Source organism: Rattus norvegicus, chromosome 1 (genome assembly GCF_036323735.1).
Source record: "Rattus norvegicus strain BN/NHsdMcwi chromosome 1, GRCr8, whole genome shotgun sequence".
NCBI lineage: Eukaryota > Metazoa > Chordata > Mammalia > Rodentia > Muridae > Rattus > Rattus norvegicus.
Window position 1 is genome coordinate 70,950,220 of NC_086019.1, and position 14,394 is coordinate 70,964,613.

A 14,394-nucleotide genomic window follows, 5' to 3' on the forward strand; every position below is an offset into this window, starting at 1 on the left:
AGGGATACAGATTGGAATGGAAGAAGTGAAAATATCACTATTTGCAGATGATATGATAGTATATTTACGTGATCTCAAAAGGTCCACCAGAGAACTACTAAACCTGATAAACACCTTCAGCAAAGTGGCTGGGTATAAAATTAACTCAAATAAATAAGTAGCCTTCCTCTACACAAAAGAGAAACAAGCCAAGAAGAAATTAGGGAAACGACACGCTTCATAGTAGTCCCAAATAATATAAAATACCATGGTGTGAATTTAACCAAGCAAGTGAAACATCTGTATGATAAGAACTTCAAGCCTCTGAAGAAAGAAATTGAAGAGGACCTCAGAGGACGGAAAGATCTCCCATGCTCATGGATTGGCAGGATTAATATACTAAAAATGGCCATTTTACCAAAAGCAATCTACAGATTCAATGCAATCCCGATCAAAATACCAATCCAATTCTTCAGAGATTTATACAGAACAATTTGCAAATTCATCTGGAATAACAAAAAACCCAGGATAGCTTAAACTATCCTCAACAATGAAAGGACTTCCAGGGGAATCACTATCCCTGAACTCAAGCAGTATTACAGAGCAATAGTGATGAAAACTGCACGGTATTGGTACAGAGACAGACAGATAGACCAATGGAACAGAATTGAAGACCCAGAAATGAACCCATACACCTCTGGTCACTTAATTTTTGACAAAGGAGTCAAAACCATCCAATGGAAAAAAGATAGCATTTTCAGCAAATGGTGCTGGTTTAACTGGAGGACAGCATGTAGAAGAATGCAGATCGATCAATTCTTACCACCCTGTACAAAGCTTAAGTTCAAGTGGATCAAGGACCTCCACATCAATTCAGATACACTCAAATTAATAGAGGAAAAAGTGGGGAAGCATTTTGAACACATGGGCACTGGAGAAAATATCCTGAACCAATGGCTTATCCTCTATGAACATGAATCGTCAAATGGGATCTCATAAAACTGCAAAGCTTCTGTAAGGCAAAGAACACTGTGGTTAGGACAAAATGGCAAGCAACAGATTCGGAAATGATTTTTACCAATCCTACAACAGATAGAGGGCTTCTATCCAAAATATACAAAGAACTCACGAAGTTAGACTGCGGGGAGACAAGTAACCCTACTAAAAATATGGTTCAAACACATGGGCACTGGAAAAAATTTCCTGAAAAAAACACCGATGGCTTATGCTGTAAGATCAAGAATCGACAAATGGGATCTCATAAAATTGCAAAGCTTCTGTAAGGCAAAGGACACTGTGGTTAGGACAAAAGGACAACCAACAGATTGGGAAAAATCTTTACCAATTCTACAACAGATAGAGGACTTATATCCAAAATATACAAAGAACTCAAGAAGTTAGACCGCAGGGAGACAAATAAACCTATTAAAAATGGGGTTCAGAACTAAACAAAGAATTCACAGCTGAGGAATGCCAAATGGCTGAGAAACACCTAAAGAAATGTTCAACATCTTTACTCATAAGAAAAATGCAAGTCAAAACAACCCTGAGATTTCACCTCACACCAGTGAGAATGGCTAAGATCAAAAACTCAGATGACAGGAAATGCTGGCGAGGATGTGGAGAAAGAGAAACACTCCTCCATTTTGGTGGGATTGTAGACTTGTACAACCATTCTGGAAATCAGTGTGGAGGTTCCTCAGAAAATTGGACATTGAACTGCCTGAGGATCCAGCTATACCTCTCTTTGGCATATACCCAAAAGATGCCCCAACTTATAACAAAGACACGTGCTCCACTATGTTCATAGCAGTCTTATTTATAATAGCCAGAAGCTGGAAAGAACTCAGATGCCCTTCAACAGAGGAATGGATACAGAAAATGTGGTACATCTACACAATGGAATATTACTCAGCTATAAAAAACAATGACTTTATGAAATTCATAGAAAAATGGTTGGAACTGGAAAATATCATCCTGAGTGAGGTAACCCAATCACAGAAAAACACACATGGTATGCACTTATTGATAAGTGGATATTAGCCCAAATGCTCGAATTACCCTAGATGCACAGAAAAAAATGAAACTCAAGGAGAGTGACCAAAATGCGAATGCTTCACTCCATCTTTAAAAGGGCAACAAGAATACCCTTGGGAGGGAATAGGGAGGCAAAATTTAGAACAGAGGGTGAAGGAACACCCATTCAGAGCCTGCCCCACATGTGGCCCATATATATACAGCCAGCCAATTAGATAAGATGGATGAAGCAAAGATGTGCAGTCTGACAGGAACCGGATGTAGATCTCTCCTTAGAGACAGCCAGAATATGGCAAATTCATAGGCGAATGCCAGCAGCAAACCACTCAACTGAGAACGGGACTCCCGTTCAAGTAATCAGAGAAAGGACTAAAAGAACTTGTAGGGGCTTGAGTCCCCATGTGAACAATAATGCCAACCAACAAGAGCTTCCAGGGACTAAGCCACTACCTAAAAACTATACATGGACTGACCCTGGACTCCAACTGCATAGGTAGCAATGAATAGCCTAGTAAAGGCACCAGTGGAAGGGGAAGCCCTTGGTCCTGCCAAGGCTGAATCTCCAGTGAACTGAATTGTTGGGCCTAGGGCAGTAATGGGGAGAGGTTGTAGAGGGGAAAGCCCATATAGAAGGGGAGAGTAGGGGATGGGTTAGGGGCATGCTGTCCTGGAAACCGGGAATGGAAATAACAATTGAAATGTAAATAAGATGTACCCAATTAAGTAAAGATGGAGAAAAAAATGAATGAAATATTAGGGTAAGTATTCAAACCTAGAACAGATCAAACTTTTGAGTCTCTTCTGTCAGAACTGGAACAGTCATTATCAACGGTACTCAGAAAACAAACTATATACAAGTGGCTCGTAATTAACATGTTCTCATTCAAGCATGAAGAAATATAAAAAGATTTTTGTGTTCTGCACAGATTCTACATAATTTTTATCAAGAAATTACAAGCACCTTTTATAGAGAAAAAATTTCCTAAAATTTATTAAATTGCAAGAAACTACATAGATTTCAATAATTATGAGAGAAAGATAAATCCAGCGGTCATTTCAAAATATATAAAAGTTTTAGTGGTGGAAACCATGGAGTGATGATAAAAAGAAACATTAAAGGACTATAAATTAGAAAACATTATAGGTGGAGTTTTATATTCTCCAGAGATATTAAGCAAAACTTACGAAAATTCTCCTGGTATTGTTTTAGAAAATGGAAACATTATCTATATTATATACAGAATTTAATGGAACAACAAAGTGCTCAAAAAACACCGAGAGCAGCAAAAAACAAGAGGCATCCATGGTTTTAGGGAAATGCTATAATAAAATTATAGTAATGAAACAACTTAATATTGATATGAAGATATGACCATAAATGAGACTGTTGTCCTTCTCCAATAGGAGATCTGTGAACACACCACTGCCACCAGCATCTAGGCAATCCTAGTCTTATTTAAGTCCAAGTCACAGTGCTGAATGTCAATAAATGCTGGCAGAGTGTTGGGGAGAAGGGAAGAGTTTGGCCAAGAGTACATGTGAAGAGAGCTACTTTTGAATCAAGGAGGCGTTTTTCTGGTACAGGTTCTGACACAATTATTCAAAAGATGTTTTCTAATTTTATTTCAACATAAAGTGAGTTTGCTAACTATAAAATATTATAGCCCCATATGCTCTCACAAGATGGATAGTGCACTTGCCTGGACCTAAGTTATAAACTAAGAACTCAGTAGAGGAAGAAGCATATCTGATTTTCTGTATTTACATCACACAGTGCATGCATATATTTCAGAAAGAAAATTAATAGTGAATAAAATATTTAGTAAATGTTAATGATTATATGACCATATCTATGGCACATGATAAAATATATTTTCTGTTTTAATTCTATCTCTACTAATTTCATAAGAAGTTGCCATCTACATAGCTCTCTGAGGATGCCTAGTCCCCAAGGCCATCCTCTTGGATAGGAAACTGGGAAAACAGGGGAGTCTGAAAGCATGGATGAATGTAAATTTCAGGCACACTAGAATTGCAAAAATGGCAAGGGGTACCCTGTTTCCAAACAACAGATTTTTGCTCTACCAGATTATTTCAGGTATTATTTTATGACAGAAAAACCCCAGTCAAAATTGTATCTTCTGTCCTCCCACTATAATAAATCATTTTCCCATTTTATGACTATTGGTTAAGTGTTACATAACCTCTTAGCATGTGTTTTAAGTGGTAAATACTTAACTTTCTATCTGAGATTCAATCACTTGAAGACTCTCAGACTTCTCATTGCAGTTTTGACATCACAAAGGACTAAATAGCAGCCCTGTTAGAACCAGCTGACAAAGTTAGTATGAAGTCAAGCAGAGTGAGTAATCAGGAGAAGCTGAGAGAAGCCAGATCAAGTCACTCAGCTTGGTGAGGCATGTAAGGCAGAACAGCTGAGTTGAATCAGCCAGCCAGAGATCTAAAGAACTAGGAAGGTATGGGTTCATTCTGCCGTAAGTCTCTAATATTTTCAGTAATGCTGACAATATTCTAGGCCTAGATGAGATTGTAGGAAGTCTAAAAGCTTCAAGGACAAGACCTAAGTTAGCAGACAGAGGAAAAAAACCTCCAAGACAACAATTACTTCAGGAAGACAAAAGTTACTTTTACAATTCTTCTCTTAGCTATAATGAATATTTTTGGTCCCAATTTTATGAAACATTGTTCAGATGACAAGATAGGCACATCTAGTTCAGTTTTTCCTAATGCATTCTTTTTTATATTCTAGTTATTACTCTACCATTCTTTATACTATTTTACCTATGACATTCGTTTTTCCTGAACCAGCAGGTGAATTCTCAGTGACAGTCCTGCATTAGAAGCCTCTCCTTAGGCTCAGAGTAAAAAGATAGAAAAGTTAGGATAAAGGGATCTTATACAAACTATATCTTTTGCCAAGCAAGGTTATTAAGAAGTATAACATCTTATAAACATTTTCTGGAAGTGAAAATGGGATAAGTCAGGAAGTTGAGATGAATAATTGGGTGCACACGATATCACAATACCGTCAGAGAAAAGCATACAGCAGTTTTGGTAGAGTTATTCCCAGTCCATTTTGGTGAAGAGTATTTGGTGCTCCAAGTTAGAAGTCACATTCCCAAAATATCTCACTTTAGACCGTTCTTGAACTGCCATGTATATCCTTGTCATTCAGACTGGTTCCCTTCATATATCATGGTCTCAGGAAACCTTCTGTTTCCAATAGGGAGCAATGCTATTTAAACCAGGAACCAGCCTCCTACTATTCATGCTACCAGTGCTGTTCCCTTCTCTGCATTTAACAAAGGCGATGGGATTTTTGCAGGCAGACAAAGACAATAGAATTACAAAGAGACATGCACATTGGAATGTGTTGCTGAATATCTCTGAACTCTAAGCACATTACTACAATACTTGAGAGTATTGTGCCCAAGGCAGGGCAGTATGTTAGAGTGAACAAACACATACATTTACATAAATGTTCCTTGTATATCAGTGCAAGAAGATAGACAAACTCAATAGCTTAGTACTGTCAAAAATAAATTTTGATTCTTTTATCCCAATGATCATATGATAAATTGCATTAAGTGCTACTGTATGAGAGCTGATGTACCTAGATCAAAAGACAGTGGAAACTTCAGTTTCTAGACTGCTTCTTAACAGTATTGAGAATGCAAGCAGTTGGAAATACTGATGATGCCAATTTTAGGTATTTTATGAATTGAAGCCCCTCTGCTTGATGATCTTTATATCCTTAGCTAACTCCTGAGAGATTTCCAGTGACTTGGGAACTTTGTAAAATGATTTACAATGAACAATCAAATCATATTCTACTCCTCACACAACATTATTAACACTCTATAACTATTTATAAACACAGTTCCTGTCTATGATGGTAGCAAGGTCATGGTGGTGGGGAGATAATGTGGATCAGTCCCAGGGCTGCTTGAAAATTGGAGCTGTTTTGAAGGAACACAGAGAATAAGATGAAAAGGTACTATTGGGGCCTAGACAATCTCCTTATTAGAAGAGTGATGAAATAAAACAGCAGAAACTATATCTGGTTGGAATTTCAGCAGCATCAGTAGAAGTGTTGTGTCTATTCATAAGCTGTGAGAGACCAATAGGAACCAACTCTACTTTAATGCCATTAGAGTATTTATTATGATCTTGAATTTTGGCTTACTCACTGCCAAACCTGACACAACAGGACAGTTTGATGAAGAAGCCCCAAACCCTCTTTGGGACAGGGTTTTATAGGAAATGTGAGGAATTGAAGGTGTGTCCAGTTTAGCAAGCATCTCATAGAATGACTATTGTAAGCCCACTGGTGGGTGGTCTCAAGCAAGATTATGGAAAAATCACAAAGAGTCTGAAAGTTCATCTGAAACAATCAGACTAATCTTTCATTTTTGCTAGGAAGTAGCTAGGGAATAACCCTGGGATGTGGGTCAAGGACAAGTCATGGGATCCATTCTAATTTTTGGATGGGATTTGGGTTCAACCATAGGTCAAGTTCTCAGGATTTTTTTCTTTTAAGATATAATCCCTTCCCAAGGAATGAGTAGGTTTGGCCTCTCATTCCCCCCTTTATCTGGTAATTCGAAGGCCCAAACATCCTGAAGCTCATAATACTTTGCTATGGAGGGACTGGTAGTGACTTTTTATAATCACAAGTCTTAAGTTCTTTTATATCAGTATCTTGTTTCTCAGTCTATCACTTGTTATTGGATATTTCTTTATTTACATTTTGAACGTGATTGCTTTTCCTGGTTCCCTTTCATTGAGCCACCTATTCCCTCTGCCTCCCCTTCTTCTTTAAGGGTGTTTTTCCTCACCTTCCACCCTTCTTACCACCTCCCCCCAATAATACCCTATACTGGTGGTCCAACCTTCGCAGGACCAAGTGCTTCTCCTTCCATTGGTGCCCAGCAAGGCCATCCTCTGTTTCATATGTATCTGGAGCCATGGGTCAGTCCATGTGTATTCTTTGTTACTTGTTAAGTCCCTGGAAGCTTGGCTTGGTTGGCATTGTGGTTCTTACTGGGTTACAAGCCCCTTCAAATCTTTCAATCCTTTCTCTAATTCCTGCAAGGTAGGTCTCCTTCTCAGTTCAGTGGTTTGCTGCTTGCATTCATGTCTGTATTTGACATGTTCTGACAGTGTCTCTCAGGAGAGTTCTATATCCTGTTCCTTTCAACATACACTTCTTTTTTTTTTATTATTAACTTGAGTGTTTCTTATTTACATTTCGAGTGTTATTCCCTTTCCCGGTTTCCAGGCAAACATCCCCCTAATCCCTCCCCCTCCCCTTCTTTATGGGTGTTCCCCTCCCCACCCTTCCCCCATTACTGCCCTCCCCCCAACAATCACGTTCACTGGGGGTTCAGTCTTAGCAGGACCCAGGGCTTCTCCTTCCACTGGTGCTCTTACTAGGATATTCATTGCTACCTATGGGGTCAGAGTCCAGGGTCAGTCCATGTATAGTCTTTAGGTAGTGGCTTAGTCCCTGGAAGCTCTGGTTGCTTGGCATTGTTGTACTTTTGGGGTCTCGAGCCCCTTCAAGCTCTTCCAGTTCTTTCTCTGATTCCTTCAATAGGGGACCTATTCTCAGTTCAGTGGTTTGCTGCTGGCATTCGCCTCTATATTTGCTGTATTCTGGCTGTGTCTCTCAGGAGCGATCTACATCCGGCTCCTGTCGGTCTGCACTTCTTTGCTTCATCCATCTTGTCTAATTGGGTGGCTGTATATGTATGGGCCACATGTGGGGCAGGCTCTGAATGGTGTTCCTTCTTCAACATACACTTCTTAGCTTCATCACTCTTAGCTAGTTTTGTTGCCTTTATAGGTCACATGTGTGCCAGGCTTCGAATTGCATTTCCTTCAGATTCTCCTCTAAACTTTGCCTGCATATCCCCTTCTATAGATATTTTTGTTCCCCTTTTAAAAAGGAGTGAAACATGCTCATTTTGGTCATCCTTCATTTTGAGCTGCATGTGTTCCATGGACTGGATTACATCTTGGGTAATTCGAGCTTCTGGGCTAATATCCATTTCTCAATGAGTGCTTTCCGTGTGTGTTTTTCTGTGATTGGGTTAGTCACTCAGGATGATATTTTCTAGTTCATTCCATTTGCTTATGAATTTCATGAAGTCATTGTTTTTGATATCTGGTAGTGTTCCATTGTGCAATGTACCACATTTTCTGTAATAATTCCTCTGTTGAAAGACATCTGGGTTCCTTCCAGCTAATGGCTATTATAAATAAGGCTGCTCTAAACATAGTGAAGCATGTGTCTTTTTTGTATTTGAAGCCTCTTTTCGGTATATGCCCAAGAGAGATATAGCTGGGTCCTCAGGTAGTGTAATTTCCAGTTTTCTGAGGAACTTCCAGACTGATTTCCAGAGTGGTTGTACAAGTTTGCAAACCCACCCACAATGGAGGAGTGTTCCTCTTTCTCCACATCCTTACCAGCATCTGCTGTCACCTTAGACATTCTGACTGGTATGAGGTGGAATCTCAGGGTTGTTTTAATGTGCATTTCCCTGACGACTAAGTATGTTGAACATGTCTTTAGGAGCTTCTCAGCCATTCAATATTCCTCAGCTGTGAATTCTTTGTTTAGCTCTGTACCCCATTTTTAATACGGTTATTTGGCTCTCTGGAGTCTAATTTTGTGAGTTCTTTGTATGTTTTGGATATTAGCCCTCTATCAGTTGTGAGATTGGTAAAGATCTTTTCCCAATTTGTTGGTTTCCATTTTGTCCTAATGACAGTGCTTTGCCTTACAGAAGCTTTGCAGTTTTATAAGATCCCATTTGTTGATTCTTGATCTTAGAACATAAGCCATTGGTGTTTTCTTCAGGAAATTTTCCCCAGTGCCCATGCAATTGAGACTCTTTCCCACTTTTTCTACTGTATATTCGAGTGTATCTGGTTTGATATGGATGTCCATGATCCACTTAAACTTAAGCTTTGTACTGTTTTTAAAATTCTGTCTGTGTGTTGTGCACTTGGTGTTCTAATTATATGAGAAAATATGGAATGCTTCACGAATTTGGGTGTCATCCTTGTGCAGGGGCCATGCTAATCTTCTCTGTATCGTTCCAATTTTAGTATATATGCTGCCGAAGTGAGCACCTCCCAGTCTATCATAATGTGATTTTTGTAACACCAAGGAAGTTATCTGATTGTCAGTATCTAATCTCATGAGAACAGCTAGTAGCAAGGCCATGTCTTTATGACTCAATTAGTTTAAGCTTGTATGTATTGGTGACCAGAAAGGACTGGACCATTATATTTTAGAGGGTGTCAGGTTTGTCATCCAGTCCTCATGGAACCCCTGAGTCTTTTGCAGGGGTCTGGTCAGTGGGAACCTATCAGTCTTATCAGTCCTTTCAGGGAGTCTTTAGACAGAAGTTTCTTCCCGCTGGTTGGGGTCATCTTGTACTGCAAACAGGTATGTGGTGGATTCGTGCTGCAATCTTGTTGACCTTCAGGGAGGTGAATGTGGTAAAGATAATAACATAGGGACTTTTGTATCGAAGCTATAATGAACCCTAGCTCTGGGGGCACCTTTTCCATGGAGAACAAGACATTTAAACCAAACATGTTTATGAGCCCATTGAATATCTCCAAGATCACATAGCAATGGACAATATTTGAACTCAGTGATGACCTTTGTCTATATGTTAAGAACAATGCAGGGAGTGGTATCCTGAGCATGGTTTTTAAAGGGTTGAGTCCCATCTGGTAACGGGAGTTTCATACCTGGTAGAGAGGGAAGAGAAGGAGAGTTACTCAGTCATTGCCAGTCACTAAGTTCAATTTAGGTAAGTTCTCTTTTTGAGTCCTGTTCATGTTTTCTACCTGTCCTGAGCTCTAGGTTCTGTATGCATAACAACCAAGCAGCTATGTATGGCTTTATTTTTGAACAGGATGAAAGATGAATTACAGGAGTCAGGTTACCTAGATCAGGGCTTGATGGTCCATGAGAATTCTCCAGTATCCTTGTTCAAAAGCAAGAGAGAGAGAGAGAGAGAGAGAGAGAGAGAGAGAGAGAGAGAGAGAGCCAGAGAAAGAGAGGGACAGAGAGACAGACATATACAGAGACAGATAGAGACAGAGAGAGAACAGTGATGGGATCTAGCAATGATGAGAAACATCCCTATGAAAGTGGGGGCAGAACCATCCAGAGCTTCCAGGGACTAAGCCACTACCCAAAGACTATACATGGACTGACCCTGGGCTCCAACCTCATAGGTAGCAATGAATAGCCTAGTAAGAGCACCAGTGGAAGGGGAAGCCCTTGGTCCTGCCAAGACTGAACCCCTATGAACCCTTAGTGAACGTGATTGTTGTGGGGAGGGTGGTAATGGGGAAAGGATGGGGAGGGGAACACACACAGAGAAGGGGAGGGGGAAGAGTTGGGGGATTTTGCCCCAGAAAATGGGAAAGGGAATAACAACCAAAATGTAAATAAGAAATACCCAAGTTAATGAAGATGAAAAAAAAAGTGGGGGCAGTCTTTGAATAGTCACCAGTATTAGTGATGTGTTGGTCTGCGAAACAGACAGTTAATGGTTCTGCTCCTTTTAAGAGAGACTTACCTCATATGCTGCTGCATTTACCCACTGGGTATACAGCTAGATGTGATGAACGTTTGAATATATGTACTGGAAGTAATCAGAGTTTTTTTCATTCATTGTATGAGTATCAAGAAGAATCATCTGGTAGAGGATTAATATTATGGCTTCTTTGCAATGATGGTTCTCAGGCTACTGAGGTAATTACCAAAATTCACATTTTAAATTCTTGCATGCATATTAACTCCCATGTGAATGGCACTGTGGGGTTGGCCTGGCTGCCCTGCCTTCTGAGTCATGCATCACTGTTTTTTCAGGTTAGAATCCTTGTCTCCTGAGACACTGTGTGTCTTAAAGTTCCTGAGAAACTGGGACACTTCCTCAGGCAAGAAAGCTTTCAGACCATTTTGGGTTCCTCTGTATGTTCCTTTATAAGTGACAAAAATGTGGAACTTTGAGAAGACAATTTGCATAGACTTTATCTTTTGTACCCTCTTAACCTTGTAAATATTACTGCATGGTGGCACCTACAACTGTACTAATCATGGCATTTGCCACTACATTCCATTCCTGATAAGGGTATAAGAAGTCAGATTGTTCTCTAGAAAATTGCCATAGCCTCAGTCTTGCTTTTGTCCCATAAAAACAATCCTCATTTAGTTCCTCACCTAAGACTCATGTAAATTTGAACCAGTAAATATGTGTGGGCATTTTCACCTATATTCCATCACCAACATATTCAAGAGTGTCTTTGCCTTTAGGGCTGGTCATTCCCCGAGAGCTATTAGAAAATTAGTCCTATGAGGAATTACTGCAGATATAAATGATTTAGGGTATACACCTCACTAAATACATAGTAATTGTTTATAATGTTAACTAAGGAACATTGCACTCCTCATTAATTTTCTAGTCTAAAAATATCCTCCTAATGTAAACACAGTTTTCTGAAATGTGTAATTATATGTTGTGTTCTATTTGTGGTAATGATTGATTGATTGATTGATTGATTGATTGATTTTTTTAAGACAGGGTCTCACTGTGTAGCTCTATCTGTTCTGATACTCACTATGTAGATCAGGCTGGACAAAAAGTTGTGGGTTGCCTGATACTGTTTCTATTTGTTGCTTGTTATGCTTCCCAAATAGGGGCTGCCTGGGACCAGGAGTGAATCATCAGGTGACTGCATCAGAACTTTCTCCCCATTTTATCTTGTAAAATAAATGCAAGAGCAGGTGATTGGGCAGGGATAAGGAATGTAGAACTGAAGAGTTGGAGAGAGATAGAGACAGAGCCAGAGAGCCAGAGAGGGAAAGAGAGAGAGAGAGAAAGAGAGAAGAGGGGGAGAACAAAGGAAGAGGAGGCAGAAGGAAGATGGAGCTGAAGCAGGTGGCCTGGAGAAACCACAAGTTATAAGGGATCTCATAGCTTGGTAAAACAGTAGTGTAGTGGTAGATCTGCCCAACCTAGGTGCACAGCTTTTATTCATATTAATTGCATTGTGTTTCCTTTGCTTGTGCTTATTTGGGTTGGAGAATTTACTGCAAAAAATTGTGCCGTACGTATTGATTAGAACTCAAATAACCTAAGATAAAATTTCACTTCTCATCCGCTCCTAATACGGCTCTGGCAGAGATCAAGGTTGGGACAATAGTGGATTGAAAGTTGCCTGGATATGAGGGGTTTACAGAGAACTGTAGAGAGGCTCCTTCCTGTAACCCCAGGCAGAGAGTTACAGCCAGGGGCAATATGCTAGCCTGGAGCTAGGCTTGAGCAGTGCCCTGTAAAATCCTGGGAAGGGACAGGGACCCTGGACCACAACTGCCTGCAAGGTATTTTTCCTAGAGCCACAGCAAACAGGTCTGGGCATCTACGCCCTGGTGAGCCTTTCTGTGGTCGCCTCGCTGTATCCCCCCATGTCTACACAGGAAATCGACATACAGACTGGATCTCCGGACTGAGATCAGCACACAAGCAAGCACACAGCTACAACCTAAAGAGGCCTCTCCCAGGGAATAAAGGAATCAGAGAAGACTGCAGTGTTCTGAATCGAACAGCAGAGGGAGACAAAGGTACAAAGGTCTCCAGATCAGGTCATACTTTGATGTGAAGAGAGATATGTAACCTTTTGATACTAAAAAAAATGAGAAACACAATAAATATCTTTGGATCTTATAGGTCTGGAGCAATAAGCTTAAGACTTGGGAACATGTCTGAAACAAAGGAACTGAAGGTTCAGAATTTCATAGGTCAAAATAACCCACTGAAGGAGGATATTGAAGGTTAGAGACAGGAGCTAGAGGAGACATTAGAACAAAGAATTAGACAACTCACAGATCAAATTGAACAGACAGGAAATGGAGATAAAATTTTGAGGCAAAGTCTAGAGGATAATTTACTGGAGCTAGCAAATCATAATAATCAGAACTTCAATATCAGAATTACAATATAAAGAGAAGATAAAATTATTTTTTCTCCATCTTTATTATTGGGTATTTCTTATTTATATTTCAATTGTTATTCCCTTTCAAGGTCTCCAGGCCAACATCCTCCCAATCCTTCCCCCTTCCCTTTATGTGTCTGTTCCCTCCACAATCTCCCCTTGTTACTGCCCTACCCTCAACAATCCCGTTTACTTGGGGAGTCAGTCTTGGTAGGACTAAGGGCTTCCCCTTCCACTTGTGGTCTTACTAGGATATTCAAGGCTACCTATGCAGTTGGAGCCAGGGTCTGTCCATGTATAGTCTTTGGGTAGTGGCTTAGTCACTGGAAGCTCTGGTTGGTTGGCATTGTTGTTTATATGGTGTCTCAAGCCCCTTCAAGCTCTTTCAGTCCTATCTCTGATACTTTCAACGGGGGTCCTGTTCTCAGTTCAGTGGGTTGCTGCTGGCATTCGCCTATGAATTTGCCATATGCTGGCTGTGTCTCTAAGGAGAGATCTACATCCGGTTCCTGTCAGCCTGCACTTCTTTGCTTCATCCATCTTATCAAATTTGGTGGCTGTATATGTATGGGCCACATGTGGGGAAGGCTCTGATTGGGCGATCCTTCAGCCTCTGTTCTAAACTTTGCATCCCCATTCCCTCCCAAGGGTCTTCTTGTTCCCCATTTAAAGGAGTGAAGTATTCACATTTTGGTCACTCTCCTTCAGTTTCATGTTTTCTGTGCATGTAGGATAATAGAAGCATTTGGACATACCATGTGTACATTTTTAAATGAGTACATACCATGTGTGTTTTTCTGTGATTGGGTTACCTCACTCAGGATGATATTTTCCACTTCCATCCATTTGCCTATGAATTTAATGAACTCATTGTTTTTGTTAGTGGAGTAGTATTCCATTCTGTAGATTTACCACATTTTTTGTATCCATTCCTCTGTTGAAGTGCATCTTGGTTCTTTCCAGTTTCTGGTTATTATAAATAAGACTATTATGAACATAGTGGAGCACGTGTCTTTGTTATTTGTTGGAGAATATTTTGGGTATATGGACAAGAGAGGTATAGCCGAGTCCTCAGGTAGTGCAATGTCCAATTTTCTGAGGAACCTCCAGGCTGATTTCCAGAATGGTTGTACCAGTCTGCAATCCCACCAACAATGGAGGAATGCTCCTCTTTCTCCACATCCTCGCAAGCATTTGCTGTCACCTGAGTTTTTGATCTTAGCCATTTTGACTGGTGTGAGGTGAAGTCTCAGGATTGTTTTGATTTGCATTTCCTTTATGACTAAAGATGTTGAACATTTCCTTAGGTGTTTCTCAGCCATTTGGCATTCC

General features: G+C 40.1%; 1 non-coding gene across 1 annotated transcript; it reads right to left on the bottom strand.

The window, feature by feature from the left end:
- Positions 1-9,070: 9,070 nt before the first annotated feature.
- On the bottom strand, positions 9,071-9,177 carry Rnu6-95 (RNA, U6 small nuclear 95). Its single transcript, XR_005499929.1, has one exon. It is a non-coding gene; the product is annotated as a U6 spliceosomal RNA (small nuclear RNA).
- Between the last annotated feature and the right edge of the window lie 5,217 nt (positions 9,178-14,394).